This window comes from Panthera uncia, assembly GCF_023721935.1.
Source record: "Panthera uncia isolate 11264 chromosome B3 unlocalized genomic scaffold, Puncia_PCG_1.0 HiC_scaffold_1, whole genome shotgun sequence".
Taxonomy (NCBI): domain Eukaryota; kingdom Metazoa; phylum Chordata; class Mammalia; order Carnivora; family Felidae; genus Panthera; species Panthera uncia.
In genome coordinates, this window is record NW_026057582.1 from 33,136,356 (window position 1) to 33,156,932 (window position 20,577).

The following is a 20,577-nucleotide window of genomic DNA, read 5'->3' on the forward strand; positions in this document are numbered from 1 at the left end:
GTTTATCCTGAAAAGTCAATACTTAACAGTCTCCACCATGCTGCCTTCTGATCTCTCCCCCTGTTCTCAATTTGGTGCAAAAATGGGTGATCAGAAAAATGTTCTGATGCGCTCATCCCACACAGCAAGATCCAACATGAGACGTGACCAAGGGTATAGTGGGATGACACTTATGAGATGCCAGGCCTTGGATCAAATCCAAGGCAGAAAAGACCTGTTATCACCCAGGATCTGGGGGCCCAAGGGAGGAAAAGGACAGGGGGTGACATCCAGGCAAGGATGCTTTGAGGCGGGGACCCTAAAGATCTGGTATTCCAGGGGTGCCTGGGTGGCTCAGTCAAACAACCGACTCTTGATTTCAGCTCAGGTCATGATCTCATGGTTCATGAGTTCGAACCTGGCATTGGGGTCTGCACTGTGTGGAGCCTGCTTGGGATATTCATATTCTCATTCTCATTCTCATTCTCTCTCTCTCTCTCTCTCTCTCCCCCTCTCTCCCCCTCCCTGGCATGCGCACGTGTGTGTATGCGTGTGTGTGCACGTGAGCACTCTCTCACAAAATAAGCTCAAAAAAAAAAAAAAAAGGAAAATAGTTAAAAAAAAAAAAAATCCAGTGTTCTGTTAACTCTTCATGTGACCCTCCTAGGAGTTTGACAAATACCTGAAAACTTGTATTACCACAATGGAGTTTAAAAACAATTTATAGAACAAAATACAACATGATGAGCACCCAGTGAGTGCTCTGTTACTCTGTCCTGTTGTGGCCACTGCTCTGTGGGCATCTCACACACGTGCATTTGCTGCCCACAGAGCTGGGTATTCTCTCTGCAGTCCTCATAATTTATTCCCTTTTCATTTCTGTGCATGCACAGGGGCTGTTGCTTCAAACACAGTTTGGTCCTCCAAATGCCCCCCCCCCCCCCGCACTGTGGTTGGCTTACAGTATAGTGGCTCTCACAACAGGGCAATTATGAGTCATCTAGCCTGCCTGATAAAATGAATATTCCTAGGTCCCCTTCAGATTATGATTTACGAGGTCTGAAGTGTGACCCAAGAACCTGTCTTTCTACACCATCCCAGGGGATTCTGGTTAGAGGGTCATAAGACGCCCCTGCCCCACCCTTTGAAAGGTACTGACTTAGAAGTCATTGTGCAAATGGTTGGTTTCTAATGTTTTCCTATTTAAATAATACTGTAATGAAAACTTTGTAGTAATGATTTTTTTCTTTTACGTTATTTTCTTTAGACATTTCCTTATAAGAAGTATTATGGAATCAAAGGATAGGAATTACTTTGTAGTTTTTGCCAAATTAGTCTCCAGGGAATTTGAATAATTGAACATTAAGTTTTAGCATTTAAATTGATTTTTATAACAATATACAAGTTGCTAAAACTGCAAGTTCAAGATTTATAGTGGGGCTGCACATTTTTCTATGTAGAGGTTGGTGTGTAAATGATGTGCTCACTTCCTTTGACTACTTATCAAAAAAGGAACAGGATACTGGCCTTTTACAGTTATATCAATTCCTTAGCTATTTTGGATAAAAAGCTTTATTTGCCACATAGAATTCTCCTCCTTCTGTGGCTTTCATTTTTGTGTTTGCTTTATTACATTCAGTGGCACAAAAGGCTCTTAAAAACACATTTGGATCCATCTACCCTGTCTGTGATATCTCTTTTGTCAATAGTCAAAATGGTTTCTCCTCTTCATGGTTGAAACACATTTGCTTTTCCATTGTCTTCTCTGGCTTTTTATGACCCATTTGAAATGTATTGTAGTGCACGAGGTGAAAAATATGAATATAAGCTCATTCTGATTCATGTGGACGTCTCACTATTTAGATGATATTTATTCAATAATGATTCTTATAGCATTGTGTTGATGCTTATTCATCTTACATAAAGTTCCTAAATACCTTCAATCTATTTTTTCAGTATATTTCCCTCGTCAATTTTTATTGTCTTTACCCTGATAGATTGTAGTGATAGCTATCTGGTTATTTTAAGTTCCCTAAAACATTTTTTTTTCTAAATATTTTGCCCATTCATACTCCAGATGAGTTTTACTATTTATTTGTTAAGCCCTGCAATGCAGCTCATTGTCTTTATATTCTACTGTAATCTTAACTTTATTTAGATTTCACAATCAAGATCAAGGTGCAGCTCTTCAGGGGCACCTCAGTGGCTCAGTCAGTTAAGCGTCTGACTTTGGCTCAGGTCATGATTTCATGGTATGTGAGCTGGAGCCCCACATCAGGCTCTGCACTGACAGCATGGAGCCTGCTTGGGATTCTCTATCTCTCTCTCTCCCCCAATAAACAAACAAACAAACTAAAAAAAAAAGTATAGCTCTTCATTCACTCATGTTTTCCTTTACACCTTAACATTTTCTTTGAAAAAAATCATTTATTCCAAGTTAAATTAATTCCCAGCTATTTACTTTTTGTTGGTTTGCTTTTTGTTGTTCTTTTTTTCAATGCAGAAAAGGAACCTACAGTGTGTGTTAAGGTTTGATTAGCTGTTATCTCCTCTTTATCTGCCTAGGACTTAGCCCCAGCTATTTACTGTTGCGTGGGTCAGGAGGAGATTATTCTTGTGACTAAGCCAGCTCTCTCCTTTCTTCTCTCCACCTCACTCCTATTCTCATTCTCATGTTCACTAAAATACAAGCATTTTGACCCAAAAGCCTTGCAATAAAATGATACACTGTCCCCCCAAGCCCAGCCCAACCCAGCTCATGCTATTTCTTGGTTTCAGCCAGCAGTAATCTGTATGCTCCTCTGAGGAGTCCTCCATTTATCTTTCTCCCCTTTCCTTTCCCTCCCTTAAGATGGGCAGAATTGTCCTGCCTCCAGGACTCAGCATATTCCATTCATTAATTAAAACAGGAAGACACAGTATACTAGGTTGAATAAGCATCCTCTCAAAACTCATGTCCACGAAGGACCTCAGAATGTGAACTTACTTGGAAATATGATCTTCGTGGATATAGTTAGTTAAGATGAGGTCATGCCTGGATTAGAATGAGCCCTAAATCCAATGACTGATGTCTTGATAAAAGGGATAACAGAGACATAGGCAAAGACAGGCGGATAGACAGACAAACAGGCAGACACACACACACACACACACACACACACACACACACACACGGGCGAAGGCTATGAGACAACAGAGGCAAAGATTGGACCAAGGAATCCCAAGGATACCTGACAAGCAGCAGAAGCCAGGAGAGGCCTGGAGACCTGAAACAGATTCTCCCTCTGAGCCTCCAGAAAGAACCAACACTACCAACACCTTCTAGACTTCTAGCCTCCAGAGCAGAGAGAAGAAGTTTCTATTGATTTAAGCCACCCAGTCTGTGGTACTTTGTTATGGTGGCCCTAGAAAACCAGTCCACACAGGATCCTTGGTCTCGCCTGAAAGCACCCCAATGATTTTAATTGTAGAATTCTCTAAAACACAGGGAAGTGTCTTTGTAAATCTGCCCCAAAGCAGAGAATGAACAGTTCACTCTGGAATGTAAATACTTAAGAAATGATGAGGTTTTTCCTGTTTCCTGACCAACTAAAAGTCTCTCTCTGTAGAAGGCAAACTATTTATGGCATATTCCAAGTTCTAAAAACCCAAGACTCTTTCACTAAGGGAGGTAGTGTGGTGTATTTCAAAAGGTTCAGAAGGTGGTCTCAGATGACCAGGGTCTTAATCTTGGCTCTGCCATTTACTAGAAGCCTAAGTGAGCAAGTTATAATCTCTTTGAGCTAGGCTCCCAATTTGTAAAAGGAGACAATAAAAACTTATGCCTAACATATTTTAGGAAGCTGTTGCTGGAATCTGATGAGATAATTTCTGGGAAATTATTGTTTAAAACTGTAAAGTGTCGGGCGGATGTTACCAATCAATAGTGGTTGCCTGTGAGGTTGGAGGAACAGGGTAAAAGGGTGTGAGGGAAACTTACTTCTCACTGTTCCTCTTTTGTTCCATGTAGTAATGGAAATAACATGTTAAAGAATATTTAATGTGCACCCACAAACATACGGCCAACTAATCTTTGACAAAGCAGGAAAGACTATCCAATGGAATAAAGACAGTATCTTCAGCAAGTGGTGCTGGGAAAACTGGACAGCGACATGCAGAAGAAAGAACCTGGACCACTTTCTTACACCACACACAAAAATAAACTCAAAATGGATGAAAGACCTAAATGTAAGACAGGAAGCCATCAAAATCCCTGAGGAGAAAGCAGGCAAAAACCTCTTTGACCTTGGCCGCAGCAACTTCTTACTCAACACATCTCTGGAAGCAAGGGAAACAAAAGCAAAAATGAACTACTGGGACCTCATCAAAATAAAAAACTTCTGCACAGCGAAGGAAAACAATCAGCAAAACTAAAAGGCAACCGACAGAATGGGAGAAGATATTTGCAAACAACATATCAGATAAAGGGTTAGTATCCAAAATCTATAAAGAACTTATCAAACTCAACACGCCAAAAACAAATAACCCAGTGAAGAAATGGGCAAAAAACATGAATACACACTTCTCCAAGGAAGACATCCAGATGGTCAACCAACATATGAAAAAATGCTCAACATCACTCATCATCAGGGAAATAAAAATCAAAACCCCAATGAGATGCCACCTCACACCTGTCAGAATGACTAACATTGACAACTCAGGCAACAACAGATGTTGGGGAGGATGCAGAGAAAGAAGATCTCTTTTGCACTGCTGCTGGGAATGCAAGCTGGTGCAGCCACTATAGAAAAGAGTGTGGAGGTTCCTCAAAAAATTAAAAATAGAACTACCCTACAACCCAGCAATTGCACTACTAGGTATTTATCCAAGGGATACAGGTATGCAATGTTTCAAAGGGACACATGCACCCCAATGTTTATAGCAGCACTATCAACAACAGCCAAAGTATGGAAAGAGCCCAAATGTCCATTGATAGATGAATGGATAAAGAAGATGTGGTATATATATACAATGGAGTATTACTCGGCAATCAAAAAGAATGAAATCTTGCCATTTGCAACTATGTGGATGGAACTAGAGGGTATTATTCTAAGGGAAATTAGAGAAAGACAAATATCATATAACTTCACTCATATGAGGGCTTTAAGATACAAAACAGATGAACTTAAGGGAACGGAAGCAAAAATAATATAAAAACAGGGAGGGGGACAAAACATAAAACACTCTTAAATATGGAGAACAAACAGAGGGTTGCTGGAGGGGTTGTGGGAGAGGGGATGTTTAAATGGGTAAGGGGCATTAAGGAATCTACCCCTGAAATCATTGTTGCACTGTATGATAACTTGAATGTAAATTAAAAAAATAAAATGAGATAAAATAATTAAAAACAGACAGACCTGGGTTCAATCCCAGCCCTGTAGCTTACAGACCATGTGATCTTGAGCAAGCTATTTAGTCTCTTGGAATTGGTTTCTCATTTGAAAAATACAGAACAGAGCTAGGCCACAGGAACATTGAGTTAAACAAGATAATGCATTTATGGGGTTTAGTGTTGGCACCCAGCGTGTAGTAAGTGTTGAATAAATGTTAGACGTTGTTGTTAGCAGAATAATCTGGTTGGTTGGTTTCTAGTCATGGCTTTAGCCTACTTGAGTTCTGTGAACTTGAATGAAGTATTTCACCCCTGCAGGCACTTATTTCATATAAAAAGAGAGGACAGGTCTTGAACCTTAATATTCCTCTGACTCTAGGATTCTATGATCCCTTTAGTCCTAATGGGATAATTCCACTTGCCATGAGAACCAACATTAGGATAATCACATGAGGTAGCTGCCTAAAGGGCAAGATAAGAGAGGTTGCCAAAGTTCATCTGGCTTCTGCAGACCAAAGCCCATCTCTGTCTCCTGTCCTAGATCCCAGGCAGCAGTAGGGAGGCGCTGTGGGGAGCTGGTCTGTGGAGCATCCTGGTAAATAACTAACACTGAAGGAAGGAAGGAAGGAATGCCAGGCCCTTAGGCCTACCTGAAAAACAGATTCAGAGGTCTGCAGGAAGGGGAAGTACTGGGCAGGGCAAGTACTGGGCAGTGCCAGTGAGAAAGGAGGCTGTGAGGAGGCTGAAATTGCAGTTTCTGGAGCTGTCTGAAGAGGCATTGTGTGCACTGGTTAAAAACCTAGCTGCGGAGCCAGATTGCCTGGGTTTGAATCTTGCCTCTTCCATTTATCAGCTGTGTGATCTTGGTCAAAGTACTTAACATCTCTGGGCCTCAAATCCTCCATTTGTGAAACAGGAGTAAGGATGATAGTTCCCCCTACTGGGTTGTTGTGGAGAATAGTGTATATAAGAACTTAGCAAAGTGCCAGGCATATGATAAGTGCTGCACAAGTGCCGGCTGTGAATATTTTTATGATATTGGGGAGCAAGATATCATTTTGGCCTTGGAACACTTGAGAGTACATGTGTAGGTAGGTGGATGGGGGAGTGGTCCCTCTGTTGTTTCATTAGAAACAGTCGGAAGCATCCCCCCAGGCTGACTGGAGGCCTGGGGCACGAGCGGAGCTCCTGTAAGATACCTTCTGGAGACTCCCAGAAATGTGCAAGAGACTTTGTGAATGGTCCCGTAACAGTAGCAGAACATGCCAGAAAAATATATTCCTTATAATTACTATAGCCCCTCCATACAGGCGCTTGAGGAAACTAAGTTTATACCATCACTGTTAAGGTTCAAATCCCCTCAAGTAAGAGTATTTTTGGAAGTGCTAAATAGCAAATTATCTGGGCACCTGGGTGACTCAGTGGGTTAAGTGTCCAACTCTTGATTTTTGGCCCAGTTCGTGATCTCATGGTTTGTGGGTTCAAGCCCCACATTGGGCTCTGCACTGACAGCACAGAACCTGCTTGGGATTCTCTTTCTCCCCCTCTCTCTGCCCCTCACGTGCTCTCTCCCTCTCTTAAAAATAAACATTTAAAGAAAGAAAAAAGTAAATAGTAAATTGTCTTCAGCCATGCAGTGCAAATGAGTTTCTCAGATGGGCCAATATTTTAGTAGAACCTGAGGGAATAAGAACTGGAACTGGTTGGGGCAGGTCAGTCCTGCCATGAGTTCTGTGTGAGACAGAAGGTGGGTGGGGTCCTGGGTGGCAGACAAGAAGCTCTAAGTGTGCTTTGGGTGAGATACGAGGATGCTAGACAGTAAGGAGAGGGGCATTGACAAAGGTTTGGCCTTAAGTTTGGCCTGCTTAAGTTTGGCCTTGGAGCCCCTGGGCCTTGGGTTGGCTGAATTTCCATGGCCACAGCCCATGAGGGCTGTCCCTCTGGCCCTCCTGGAGTGGTGGACCTTACTTGCCAGGGATACCTCAAATGCATGGGACTTGGCTGCCTCCTAGTGGCCACTGGGCAGACGTTCTCTTAAAATGGGCAGAGACAACAGGAAGATTTTACAAAAGCCATTTGGATAGTGCTTTACAGTTATAAGGCACTGTCACAAAAATGACAGTGCAGCTTTTCTGCTTGAATATGCCCCCTGTCTTTCCATAGTCTTCAGCCACCTCAAGCATATTATCTACGCAACCCTTCCCCAGCCACCTCCAACACTCTACCTTTCAGTTTCCCTTGACTCATCTAATTTCTCCTAATAGGTGGAGAGGGTCCTGGAGCTTGGAGAAACAAGGGAAGACTGGTGAGCTCTTACTCCTTCAGGGCCTTGGGTCCTTGCTCTAGCCAGAGATTAGAGAGTGTGGCTGGAAAATGACAGTCCCCTTCACTCAGCTTGTGCACACTCTCCCCTCTTCACATGGAGGTCCTGGCTCCCTGGACACGCCTCAGGACCAGAACTGCCCTGAGCTGCCTTCGCTTCCAAGCCACAAACCCCAGGAGTCCTTAGACTTTAAGTTCCTCTTAAAACCAGACTATCCACCACCACTCCCTTCCCCAAATCAGCACAAAGTCTGCCCTTTCTCTGATGCTATGAAACGTACTCACACTTGGCCATTTGAGAGGCTTACCAATTGTCCCTATAGTGAAGGTGGCAGCAGGCAATGAAACATCCATCACAGCAAGATACATAGGGTCCCACACTTTCAAAGGACTCAGTCATGGTCCCCAGTTTTTGGTTCCTAACTTTGCTGAGATCACTGAAAACCCCAAGGGTGAGGCTGACATCCTCCTCCCTCGGTAGCTCAGCTGAGATGTTATCAGACCCAACAATACACTCCCTTGTGTGCAGAGTATCCTAGCGACCATTGTTCTGATTGTGTTTCCACAGGAAAAGGTAATCTGAGAGTCATACTGAATATTTTAAATGTTGGATGTTCAGTGTGTTTTGGTTTTTGATGTGTTATCTTGAGAAACCACTTAGAGATGTTTTATTTGGGGCAGCACAAAGCAGCCATTAAAATGGTTTCATTTGCAGTATTAAACTTTGTTTCTCCAGGCACAATACAGCAGTTGAGCCTGTTGGGATGATGTCCCTCCTTTCCAAGTAGGACTTGAGAAGAATTAAGGCAGAGAAAGGCGAGGATGCAGTGGAGGGGGCCTCGGACTTCTCTGATGGACAAGAGCTGAGCCAGGACCATGCGGAACCAACTTCTAGGCACAAAGTAGGGTCACAGCAGAGGGTCCTTTCTGGTCCAATGGCACCCCAAGAGCCAACCCAACCCTGTCAGATTCACCCCTCCATGGAAGCCTCAGTAGGGACCCTGTTCAGGCAGGTCACGACCCAAGAGAGAATGCCAGATGTTGAGAATGGAAATGAGGGGGAAAATGGGAGTGGGGGGGGGGGGGGATCAGTGGTTTTACTTCCTTCTCTCTTAACAACCCTCAATATTTTAGCTTCTCTCCCCTGCCTGCTATTGGTATTCAATTCCACAGGACCATAATAGGTGAGAATGGAGAAGAGGATTTCAATTCCTTTCATCGCTCCAAATACTGCAGGAGCCATAGAAATACCCACCAAGGATTCATTTGCACTTGGATGCTTCTGAGGAGAGGGACAGCCATATACTTGCCCTCTCTGGAAGGAAACAACACTCACTGAGATGGAAGAAAACGTCAGGACATATAGGAAGCTGGACTGGCACAAACCCCTGGGTCTACACCCTTCCCTTTTTTTTTTTTTTTTTTTTTTTTACAGCTCCTTACCAACTGTGCCAGTAATCACCACAGCTCTCCCCCTTCTCCTCTCAGACTCATCACTTCCTGTTTCCTGTGCTATGAGCACCCTGATGCCCACTTTCCCTCCAAGTTCCCCAGTTCTGGCAATGGACACAGCCCATATCCCCACTTCAGACCTTCCCGGTCTCTCTCACTCTTGGTTTCCCCCTTCTGCAAGCACCATGGCTGCCTGGGGACTGTGCTAGAGGCTGATGAAGGGCATTCCCGAAATAGCCTCTGTTAGGAAAAAGCTGGTCGGGGAGGTTACTGGGGAGGGGTGCTCATAGATAAAGAATTAACTGCAAAACCATGTTGTTAAGTACTATCCTAGAGGCTGGTACAGATGGTCATTTTATTCTTTAAATTCATCTTGCAAACAAACACCCTCCCAATCCCTTCTTGTCCCTTTCCTTCCTGCTTGAGACAGTGTTTTGAGAGAATGATGTTTGTTGCTGTGGCAACAAATGCATGAATGAGGACAGGGCAGGAAGTTGGGAAAAGCCTGATTTGTGATGGCAGCATTGAGCCATTGGGTCAACTCTGATGTCACATACCTCCAGGCTTCTTGTTAAGTAGATAAACACATCTCCCTAGGGTTTAAGCCATTGTTGATTGACTTTTGGTTACTTGGAACCCAAAGCACTGTAACTGATTTTCTTCTAGGTATGAATGAAGGAGTTAAGAGTGACTTAGGGACAGACTCATCACAGTTCTGGTGATCAGTCTGGGCAGACTCAACTTCTTTGTGGAAAGGGACAGAAAGCCCCATGGTGGATGGACCCACTTAACCTGCATTCACTGAACTTATTCAGCCCTTATTTATGGAATGGTGCCTATGTGCCAGGCATCATGAGGAGTTGCTGTGGCTAAAATCAAGAGTAAAACCACACATAGTCCTAGTTTTCATGAAGCTTAGAATCCAATGAGGGAGTAAGACATTAATCAAATAATAACAAGTAAACAATTAAAAGATGAGCTAAGCACATGGAGGAAAGAAGATGCCGTAAGAACATGCAACACGATACATATTAAATAAAGCCTGGGAGCCAGAAAGATATCCTTGAGAAAGTAATCTTTAAACTGGGACCTGAAAGAGGAAGAGGAGGGGTGTGCCAAGCAGAGGCTAGTAAGGCTTGGAGTACAGGGAGCTGTGCATGCAAAGGCCATGGGGCATGAGAGAACCAGGCTGGCATGAGAGCCCTGAGAGGAACAGACTGAGTTTAGGTGGGTTGAAAGTTTGCCTTCAATGCCTCCCCAAAACCTGGCCTACTAATACTCCTTGCCATGTTCCCTGCTTCTTCACTCATCCCACACTGCCCCCCCCCTCCCCGGGGAACCCTGTGTCTTCAAGGCTCTTTGACTAAAGTGCCATGCTGGGGTTCCACCCAGTTCTGCCCTTCCCTCTACTCTACCTTGCAAATGACTCTCCCCTCTATCAAAATCTCCTTTTCTTCTCCATAAATCGAGCTATTAAAGAATCTCTTCTACATTTTGTTGAGAGAGAGAAAGAACCATTGGTGGAATTCAGACAGCAAGCAAAGAATTTCAGGCAGGAGGAAGGCCTTGGACATCATATGTCCCGCTCAGCGGTCTCCTGGCCTCCTCCATAAGACACTTGTGGGCTGGGGTGCAGGTCAGTCTGCGTGGGTGCGCTGGCCACTTCCCTCCTTTCCTGGATACACCAGTAACTTCCCCTCAGCGGCTGAACTCAGAAGTCTCCCTACCCTAGTTTTTTACTGCAGCAGCACCCAGGGCTTTGTGGGAGGGCTGGGCCACCCTCTGATGAATGGACTTCAAAGCGCCTAGAGAGGCAGTGGGAGGAGCCTCGCTTTGGAACCAGAGCAGGAGCCACACAGTTCTGGGGATGAGGCTGATCCCCAGTGTGCTGTGTGAGCTCAGGCTGTCACTTAGCTCTCTGGGCCTCAGTTGCCTCATCTGCAACAATAAAGATGATCTTCTTCACAGAGTTGCTGGGAGGATTAGAAATAAAAATGTATAAAAGGGGGACAAAGATGAGCTCCAGCACAGATGTAGCATAGAGATTAACAGTCCAGTCCCAATTCCAAATAGATTGCCCTATACATCTACTCCCACCTATCAGGCCCTGGGTCCTGAGTTTTTATTGGAAAACATGACGATCCCTAGATCTGCATTGTCTGATTTGCTAGCCACTGGTCACAGGTGGCTGTATAAATTCTAATTAAAATGAAATAAAATTTAAACTTCAGTTCTTTACACGTCTCATTTTAAGTGGCTCAATAGCCTTTCGTGGTGTCGGACAGAGCAGATATAGAACATTTCCATCAGCAAAGAAAGTTCTACTGGACAACAGGAACTTAGAGAAAGGAGCCACTTGTAAAGAGGAGGTATGTTTATTTTACTTGTCATCTCACTCCTGGACCAAGACACTGATTGGGACAAACTAGCAGTTAGAGAATCAACGGGAGTTTGGCACACATGAGTGCACGTGTGTGTGTGTGTGTGTGCCTGCACATGCATACGTGTATGGGTAGCAGACAGGCCATGGGTCCAGCCTTCAGGCCTTCTAGATGATCTCATTGACACTCACCACTTGCAGGGCTTGACCTGGTGAGTAAAGTCACAGAATGAAAACCCACCACAGAGATCTCAAACTTGCCCCACCTGTGAGACCCAGGGCTGGGGACAGGGAAGAGGTCCACAATCCTGGAATCTAGTCCTGACTCAGGATCCCAGGAGGAAAGGATCTCCTGGTGTTGCTTCTAAGGCAGAAGGAGAAGACGACACAGAGCTACAAGATACAAGTGTGCAGCCCTTAGGACAGAGGGACATGCAACCCTGATTGCTACCTTGATTCAAGGGCTAAGACAAGGACTTGGCAGATAAAACAAATGGGCTAACCAGGGAGTCTGCTCTACAAAAGATACATAAGGAGGGGACTGGGTCATTCCAGAGCCTACAGTAGGTCTGCCTCCCTGGGTTTCTCATTCACAAGTATGGCAGTCTCTCAAGCTGTTCCTGGTCATGAGAGGAACGTGGACTGTTTTCCCAGCAGGCCTACTTCCCAGAGACCTTGGCATCATAGGTGACAGACTTCCTAGCTGACTCCACTTCCAAGAGCCACAAACGTCCTGAGCGGGCCACAGCCACAAAGAGAAATGCCCAGGACACCCCAAAGCATTTCAGTGCTGTAGACTCAGCTCCCTGGAATTGTGCTGCAGGGATGCCTGCCCTCCCAAACACCTCCCTCCTTTGCACTCACTCATGAGTTTCACTCAGAAGTCATTGGAGCCCCAGGCCTCTAGTCTGCATCTTGAGAGATTGTCTCCATAGTATATGATATTCAGTAAAAATTTTGAGCCCAAAGATTGAGCCCAAATTTGGAGTCAGCCCTGTACAAGCTTGGCAAGTTACTTCCATTTCATCATCTGCAAATGCAAATAACAGCATCTACTTCGTTGGGCTGTTGGCATTAATGGATGACTTAGCACAGTGGCCCAAATATGGCAGCTATCACTATTATTAGTTCTACCAAGATGCAGTGATATACAAGGCTGAGCCCCAACTCTGGGGGGTAGCTGGAGAGAGCTTCAGAAGAGGGGCCACAGAGGTGGGTCTGAGAGAGAAGCAGGATCCTGCTAGAGAGGGAAGTGGGGAAGACCATTCTTGGAGGACAGTTGTCTTGCTCAGCCCTTAGGTCTACTTGACTGGGCGGACACCTGAGGCTCACCCAGTTCTTGCTTCCTAAGCAATCATGAGACACCTGGAGGGGTAAGAGGGAAAGAGGGAAGGAAGAGGTAGCCACGGTCTATGCCCTGGTTTGGGGTAGACACAAATCTGAGGGCTGGATAACTCACTACCCCATCTTCACATTGCTGGCTACACTGTATCCCCATGTCTGGAAAGTGCAATTAGGGGTCAAGAGCAAAGCGCTGTCTTCAATAGAAGCTGTCTTGAGAGTGGCCTCTAGAAAGAGAAGGCGCTACTGTTACCGTAAAATGGCTTCCCCTGATTTATAATAGGAAGTGAAGAGCTGGTCTTGTTCTCAGAATGGCCTCAGAAATTCACTGTCAATTTTCCTGTCCTAATAGTGATGACTAAAATAGTAATAATGGCAATACTTCTTAAAACCTGCAATTTTTCTATTATCAATTTCCTTATTGTTACAGTGATAACTCATTCATCCAGAATTCAATATCTGGCAACCTCACTCATGCAAAACAAAGCACAGAATCAGAAATCAGGTGAAAAAGAAAAGCCTGGAGAAGTTTTGGAGGAGCACATATCATGTGACGAGAGCATTCAGACACCATTTATCCTTATTTTCTGCACAGTTCTAATACCTTGGGTTATGTTTCTAAATTTAATCCGATTGTAAGCAATTTATAGAGTAGCTGCTGGAGATGAGCACCCTGACAGCAGTAGGTGGCAATAAGGGAGGAGGCAAAGAAACTTTGAAGGGCAGACCAAGAACCACAAAGCACAGCAACTGGATCTGTTTAAGAGGCAGTGGTTGAGGGCACCTGTGCCATTCCCACAGGATTCTAGGTTCTTACCAAGGAGCTCAGGACATACATCCCAAAAGTCCAACAGGTGTGTGATCCAATGATTTGGACTGTGTTCCTGCAGGGACAACAGGCACCCATCTAGTCTCAACCTCCCCTCAGCATTTCTGAGATGCTAGGTTACCTTCCTGCTGCCTGTCCCCCACCCCCACCCTCCCACACACATACTGAATACAGCCCAGGAGGAAAAGCCCTGGCATAGAGGTTTGAGTTCTGAGCGTGACCTCACAAGTTGTCCCTCTGACCTACCATTTATTCTTTGAACTCTTCCCAGGAAGCTCAATTTCCTCCCCCCTAAAAGGAAGGTTGGACTACGTAAGGTCTGACAGTCCATGTGTTCAGGGAGAGGCTGTCTGGGGCTGAGGCATAATGATCACCAACATGATCAAGGATATGCACAGGTGATATCTAAGTGCTTTACGGGCTAACCTTTAATCCTCTCAACAACCCTGTGAGGCTCCAACAGTGGCATAGGGCCCCACGACTGTTTTAACAGTCTGCTGCTGATACCTTGAAATTCTTAAGTTTTGAAACTGGAGCCTACCTTTTCATTCTGTATTGGAACCTGCAAATTGTGCAGCCAGACCGGAGTTCGAGGTCTCCTCTTTACGGGAGCTAAGTAACTCCTGTGGTTCCTAACCAAGGACAGTAACATCATCTGGTGACTAGTTACAAGTGCAAAGTCCCAGGCCCAGCATAGCTCTCTCAAGTCGGATCTGCACTTTAAGGAGATCAAATGCAGTCTGCCATCTTAGCCACTGTTTGTCTGCTATTTTCTTCCATGTCTGCACTTACTGGAAACGTATCCTTAATTGAACAGGAAAGATCTCAATTTCTGATCTTCAAGTGAGAGGAGATTCACCTTGCTCGTGGGAGGTGGGCTTCTACATGGGCGGGCAACCCCAAAAGCTGTGGAGGAGCCAGGTAACTCAGAAGTTGCACCCGCAGTGGTCAAGACTCAGGCTGGGACTGGGGCGGGACTAGCAGGAGAAGCAGCACAAAATTTAAGGAGACACGCGCTTTCAGGGGTGGACCTTGCACCTCCACACTCCGAGAACCTCCTTAAACTCTTCGTCCAAGGCTCCCGCTGGCCAGGTGTTGGTGGGAAGTCTGCCTCGGCCTCCACAGCTGACCTCTGCGCGGCGCCTGCCCCGCCCAACCCACGTGGTTCCGCGTTTGGAATGCGGTGAAGCGTCAGCCTCCATTCCTGGGAAGTTCTGGCCCGAGCTTCCCCCTCACTGGAAACTCCCAAAAGGGGCGTGAGTGATTGCTACTTTGAGAATTCAGTCTTCACGCCATCTCTTAGCATTTTTAACCTCACGAAGCCCGCAGCAACCCCCTACTCCTCAGTTTGTCTAAGTTCAGAGCTCTGTGTTGGGGATTGTTGGGGCAGGCTTCGCCCTCTTCTAATCTCCCGAGCAGACCGCCCCACCTAGCAACTGATAGCCTCTCCCGAGGGCGGAGCTGGGTGCGTGGGGGCTGGGGACGCTTTTATGCCACCCGGCCTGAATGCAGGTGGGAGACCAGCCTGGAGACTGACTTGCACACCCGAATTCAGCTCGAGCCACATCACCTGGGGGACGCACAGGATTTCCCTCCCCCTGCCCCCGTCGTAGTCAGCAATGGGGCTGGTCTTCAGTCGGCACCCACGTTTGAATTCAGAGGGCCCTTCCCCCTAAGAGGGCTGAGAAGCTCAGGGGTTTTTCAGGACTAAGGTTCCCAGAGCTGACCCACCTCCTCACCAGGACAGGTTTCTTAAATGAGGCTTCTCCAATCCACAAATCAGAATCTCCTGGGGATGGGCAAGGTCCCTGCTACTTTGTATGAAATAGAAGAAGGTGCCTTCTCTGGGCAGAAGCAGTCTTGCTAGGATATGACTTGGCAAGTGGACAGAGACTTTAGGTTAAGAAAAATCCCCCCTCCCTTTAGAGAATGCAGCCCTGAGTTGAGGGCATGTGTGGACTGTGGAGCATAGCTTGCACTTTGGCTTCCATTTGCCCTTTTTATGCAGTACACAACCTGCCTTGTTATGAGAGGAGGCCCTGAGTGGGGCTGGTTAAAGGCCCTGCAGGTGATTTTGATGATTGGCCAGGTGGGAGCCTCTGAGGCCGGAGAACAAATATGACCAGATGTGATAGTGATACACGGTGGCCAGCACATGGCACCATAGCCAGCCCCTTCCTGCTGGGGTTCCTCAGACATTCCCAGGCCAAGGTTCTACCACCACCCCCCCCCTTTAAAAAATGTATTTATTTATTTTGGGAGAGGGAGAGAGAGAGAATCCTAACTAAGCAGGCTCTGTGCTGTCAGTGTGGACCCTGATGCCGGACTCCATCAGGAACTGTGAGATCACGACATGAGTTAAAATCAAGAGTCAGATGCTTAACCGACTGAGCCACCCAGGCGCCCTGCTCCCCCACGTTGCCCCCCCCTTTTTTTACACACACAAAATAAGCCAAAAGAAAGCCTAACCTCCAGGAATGACATTTAGAGAAGGGGGGAAGGGGGGAGAGAAGGAGGGGAGGGCCCTTATCTATATTAAACAGGTCCAGTTCTCCCTGAACAGACAGCTGAGTCATGAGATGCATCCTGCTCCACCCCCTGCCCTTCCTGTCCAGGAGACAGCTGCCACAAGCATTTCTCCTAAAAGGCTGGGTTCTGAGGGACAGGCAGGATGGAGGGCACTGGTGGGGAAGCAGGGAGTCTGGGCTGTCCCCGACCAAAGGCTGGCTGAACACCCTGGAGAGACTGACAGCTCTCTCAAGGTGTTTCAGCTTTGCCAGTGGAACAGGGAGGTGAGTTTCAGGGTGTTCATGAGAGGGCACTCCACCCGTCCATGTTAGGTGTTCCAAGCTGCCCAGTCCTGGCATTGCCCAGTAGTGTCCTTCAGGATCTGAGACGCAGCTGAGGTGGAGAGCTGTGGGTATCAATGAACTTTCACCAGTTACACTGTGGTAGCAAACAACCCTCCCCCAACCTCAGTGTCTACAACAACAAAGGCTTACTTCTTACGTTGGCTGTAGTTCTTTTCCCAAGTTGTGTGCACTCCTGGACCCAAGTTGTGGAAGCAGCCCCGATTTGGGCCATGCCGGGCTTGTGGAAAGAGCAAGGGTGGAACCAGGTGATGGCGCTTAAATCTTCCACTGGGATGTGCAGGTGATGTTCTGTGGGTCAAAGCAAGTTACAAGACCCACCCTGAGTCAAAGGGTCAGGGAAGCCTACCACAGGCAGTGAATAATTGGGAACAAGAATGCAACTTACCACAGTAACCCTCTGACTTAGGCCAATGGGATTCCTTCTCCAAAGAGAGAACATCCTTTAGCCAAAGGAGACAGTATGAAGTAGTGGAAAGAACAAGGCTTGGAATCAGACAGGTCTAGATTTTAACCTGGACTGAGCCATATACTAGCTTTGTGATGTTGGCCAAGTTATTTAACTTCTCTGAATCTTCATTTCCATCTACAGAATGGGTATAATCCCCAATTCACAGGGAATTTTTGAGGATTAGATAAAATAGTATATGCTAAGTCTTTGGCACATAATAGGAACACAGTAAACATAAACTCTCTGCTCTTCTACCCCCTTCCCAGCTTTGGTATTTTATCCATAACTGTGGGGTACTTACAACCAATACTCCTACTAACTTCACAAGGTTGGGATGAAATGGAATTGAGGGAATTTATTGTGTTCTACTGTGTGCCAGGCATTGGCACTACACAATTTACTTTCATATTCTCATTTATTTTGCCCAATAACCCCGTGAGACAGGCACTTTCTTACCCCATTTTATGGATGAGGAAAATAAGGATCAGAGAGGATAAGTAATTTGCCAAAGGTCATGTAATGGCTGAAATAAGATGTGAAGTTTCCAGAACTCACACTCGAAGTGTGGTTTATTTTATGAGTGGTCTGTTTGGTACTGCTCTGTGATAAGCTAAGAACAGAAATGGAGAGTGTTTGGAAACTTTTATGGCAGCTGGGCATTGCCACGACATTCAAGTGCATGATGGATGGTTTTGTTTCATTGAACAGAATATAGATGAGTTTGGTTGATGCAGAAGTCTCTGGTAAGTTGCCTATGGTGGAGGCTATGTTCTAGTCATGCACACTAGGACCACACAATAGTCCACGACTCAGGGGAAATCAAAAGCACTGGTCTTCAGCACAGATGGTGTGGGCAGCACTGTTCTGGAACACCACTTTTTGTGTTGGTGGGCCTGCCCTGCCACCTGTGGCAGACCAGGGGGATATTCATGGTTAATCAAAGTGGTACTTTGTCTACACTGATGTGTAAGGCCTGGGGCCAGGGTCTGTGTATTCCTCCTGGCAAGTGGTTTGTGCTTTGTACATGGAACATATTCAATATGAGTCTCCACCTTGGTGAATGAATGAATGAAATGATGAATGAATGAATATGTTTCTGGCTGTAAGAGAGCAACTTGGGATGGCTTTGAGCAAAACCATGAATTGGGCAAAATTTCTCTACCAGCTCTCTCTGCTGCCTTCACTTCTAGCTCCCTTCTCCTTCCTCTTTTTTCTGCCCAATGCCTTCAGGGTGCTTTCCTGGCTGCCCAAGACCCCACATGCCCCCCTTTTCCTGTGAGTGGTGCCCTACACTGCACCTCTTCACTGCCCTCTTTCCTGGCCACTTCCCAGTTCCGAGTCTCTTCCAGGGGGATCTCCCCCAGCTAGCCATCCCCTGATAAAGACAACACAGAGCCTACACATCTAGGAAGGGGCTCTGTTCCTCCCAATAAAATCAGCAAAGATTTCTAAAAATACTACAGGTAATACTGGTGTAGACACCCGAGACTGCCATTATCATATGCTGCTGGTAAAGACATCTTGTGGTATGTTTCTAAAAGGCAGTTTGGAGATGTGTATCAAAAATTTTAAAAATACACCTTTTAACCTAAAAGCATGCTTTCAACATTTATCCAAAAATAATCAGGGATGTGGCAGAATGTTTATGTACTGAGGTATTTATCATAGCATCATTTACACAGTAAAACAGGGAATTCAACCTAAATGAAAATGATGAAATACATTATGATATAGGCAGGATGAAATGTTATTCAACCATTAAAATTATGTTTTTGAATTACTTTTAATGATCTGCTAAGATGCTTATTAGCTATAATAAATGAAAAAAAGACAAGGTTCAAGAATTTTTAAATAAAAATATACGTGAATGTAAAAATATTATCTGCCTGGATGATGGGATTTGTGTGGTGTTATTTATTTATTTATTTATTTATTTATTTTTGTAATTTCTAAACTTTCTATAATGAGCACAAAAATTATTTATGGTCAGAAAAAACATGGAAGACATTGTTTAAAGTCTTTTCTGGCTTTGCAGACAGAACTCTTTCCAGTGTGTGTAGTTATACCCTCAAGACAGTCCTGTTCTGATGCAGGACACTGCTAGGGAAAGTGCCCTTGGCGTTTGCTGAGAGCTAGCCTTGAAGTACTTGAAGTACCTTGAGGTACTGTTAGCCTGTTTCCTGGTCTTGCATTGCCACTAACTGGCTGTTGGGCCTTGGACAAGTCATTTTATTTCTCTGGGCTTTGGGAGTCTTCATTTATAAAATTCTGATTAGATTCTGATTCTGGATTCTGATACACTCATTAAGTCAATGTATTCATTGTGAGTAAGGATTCATGATTTACCGTTCTCTACTGTGAGTATCTTAAACAGTGGATCCTTATCTATAGCTAGAGGAATGACTCTCTAATGATGGAATTTCACATTGGAATTTCACATGAATCACCTACAAGCAAACACTGACCATATAGCTCTCTACAACTCACACATTCTAGATATTATCTGACCTTCTGAGAGAGTCAAGGATCCTTCCACATCAGCCTAAGTCTTGAGAGGGAGAGGAGAGTTGTCTGCCTGGAAGAGTAAGATAAGCTCTTGTGTTCTGAGCTTCCTTACCTTTCCCTCTCCTTTCTCCAATTCTCAGCTTTTCACCACTGTCTGCTTCCTCTGTCTTCATCCTCTTCCCCATGGTTGAGTTGGGCTTATGTCAGCGTGGTTCCCTGGTGGGCTGGTGGCTCAGCCACTACAGATGGGTGAGGAAAGAGTGTGACTCATGCCATGGGTCCAGTGAGTCAGACGGGGTGGGCTGGACCAGGGGCTTCCCCAGGACAGGAAGCAGGTTCTAAGTATGCAGAGGCCTTAGTTTCCTCCTGGTAGGGGGCACTTCCAGGAGAGAGGACCAGTATTCCCTTTTCCATCTCTGTGAACTCATTCAGGAACACTTCTTGTCAAATGTATTGCCGCCTCTTCCAAGTCTTAGTAGGCTGTGTTAGTCTGTGCCAATCCCCTGCTTTCCTGGATTTGAGAGGAAGAAGGAGATGAGCAGGCCACAGCCAGAGCCAAAGAGGATAAGAATTTCCCATTCTATCCTCCCATGTCCTAGGTTTGAGCCCAGCAAGATTTCAGAGCTCATGTGATTCTTTACTCCTCCTTCTAGCTGAAGAACTGAGAAGTAAGTGTAGTATCCACACTGCCCTGGAGTTAAAATCCTACGTTGTGTGACCTTGGGCAAGTTATTTAACTATTTTGAGTTTCAGTTTCCTTTGCTGGGAAAAAAACAAATAAAGGGATAATAAACTCACCTAATGGGATTGTTGTACATTAAATAAAACCTCGCACCACTACAGACCTGGCTTCAGAAGGTACTGAGTCTATGTGCGTTTTGAAATGGAGTGGAAGATACATTCATTGCTTTTGGATTCACGGGGAGATCTGAAGTCAGTCAGTGAGAAGGCATTTCCGGGGCACTGGCACCGGTTGGGAATTGTGCACCAGGCTGGTTCTGAAAGGCAACCTGGGGTACTTTCTGCTGACAGAAACTTTTCTTCTCTTCTAAGCAGCTAGGGCCTTTCCGCTTCCTG

General features: G+C 45.4%; 1 long non-coding RNA gene across 1 annotated transcript; it reads left to right on the forward strand.

Annotated features, from left to right (window-relative positions):
* Positions 1-1,048: 1,048 nt before the first annotated feature.
* LOC125909428 (uncharacterized) lies at positions 1,049-10,026 on the forward strand. Its single transcript, XR_007453685.1, has 4 exons — positions 1,049-1,130; positions 7,615-7,655; positions 8,409-8,574; positions 8,846-10,026. It is a non-coding gene; the product is annotated as an uncharacterized LOC125909428 (long non-coding RNA).
* Positions 10,027-20,577: the final 10,551 nt, after the last annotated feature.